Source organism: Eurypyga helias, unplaced genomic scaffold (genome assembly GCF_000690775.1).
Source record: "Eurypyga helias isolate BGI_N326 unplaced genomic scaffold, ASM69077v1 scaffold47424, whole genome shotgun sequence".
Lineage (NCBI taxonomy): Eukaryota > Metazoa > Chordata > Aves > Eurypygiformes > Eurypygidae > Eurypyga > Eurypyga helias.
The window spans coordinates 26,120-26,618 of NW_010247852.1; the positions used below are offsets into that span (position 1 = coordinate 26,120).

Here is a 499-nt window from a genome sequence, read left to right on the forward strand (position 1 = left end):
TAAAGGTGCAATTTTCATTTCATCTCCTGGGATTTACACTATCAAAAAGACAAAGAGCGCAAGACTACTCTGTTGTGGTCATGTCAATTATGAGGCTTCCCCATGTCATATCTGTAAACTGTTATTATTTATTGCAAGTTGTAATTACTAGCTATTTTTTTCAGAAGAATCAAGGGATCAATCTCTTCCTTCTAATTTTTTACTATCTTAGCCCCTGACTCTGCAAATATTTATCCACTTCAGTGGTTACTCAAAAAGTACAGGACTAAAAAGACTAAATTAGAATCTTATGATTGGTACATGTGTGACTTTTTCCAAAGAACCTTCAGGAATTACCAGCACTAATCCTATTGATGACTTATGGCAGTTGGAATTCTAAATCACTTGTGTGCTTTTGAAAATCCCAAGTGGTATATTTCATCACAAGATAGTGGAATAGTTTCCATACTGAAACAGAATATTTACAAGACACTATAATGTCAGCACTGCACTTCCTGCT

At 34.7% G+C, this 499-nt stretch overlaps 1 protein-coding gene across 1 annotated transcript in view; it reads right to left on the reverse strand.

Moving 5' to 3' along the window:
• Positions 1-499, reverse strand: part of ADAMTS20 (ADAM metallopeptidase with thrombospondin type 1 motif, 20) — a gene marked incomplete at its 5' end in the record, with an annotated part of 31,743 nt that overhangs the window by 18,273 nt on the left and 12,971 nt on the right. The gene's annotated exons all lie outside the window — the stretch shown is intronic.